Source organism: Corvus kubaryi, unplaced genomic scaffold (genome assembly GCF_017639235.1).
Source record: "Corvus kubaryi isolate FWS band 111438036 unplaced genomic scaffold, C.kubaryi_AGA036_p1.0 37249, whole genome shotgun sequence".
In the NCBI taxonomy this organism is placed as follows: Eukaryota; Metazoa; Chordata; class Aves; order Passeriformes; family Corvidae; genus Corvus; species Corvus kubaryi.
The window spans coordinates 5,776,399-5,776,681 of record NW_024581072.1 but is presented as its reverse complement, the minus strand read 5'-3'; the positions used below and the strand labels follow the sequence as shown (position 1 = coordinate 5,776,681).

At 80.6% G+C, this 283-nt stretch overlaps 1 protein-coding gene across 2 annotated transcripts in view; it reads right to left on the bottom strand.

Moving 5' to 3' along the window:
* The window catches only part of TMOD1 (tropomodulin 1), a 27,700-nt gene extending 27,417 nt beyond the window's left edge, over positions 1-283 (bottom strand). Inside the window, exon 1 of one of the 2 annotated variants that reach the window (XM_042023581.1) lies at positions 185-283. The gene's annotated coding sequence lies outside the window, so the exon portion shown is untranslated. The remainder of the gene's footprint in view (positions 1-184) is intronic. The other variant, XM_042023576.1, reaches the window with a different exon arrangement.

Below are 283 nucleotides of genomic sequence, written 5' to 3'. Positions count from 1 at the left end.
GCCGAGCCCGGGCGGCGCGTCCTGCCCGCGCCGGCTCCGCCGCTGCCGGGGGCGGGGGTCCCGCCCGGCCGCGGCCCCGGCCCGGCCGTCACTCAGCGGGGGCCGGCCCCACCGCCCCTCCCGGCCGAGAACAGCTGCGCCCGGCTCGGCCCCCGCCCCGGGCTCCGGTTTGGTCGGTCCTTACCCTCTGCCCGCACTCGGGGTGGCAAGTGCGCTCCGTCCATCCCCGGGGCAGCTGCGGGGCGCTGCGGAGGGCGGCAGCAAGGGCAGCATTTGCTTCCAA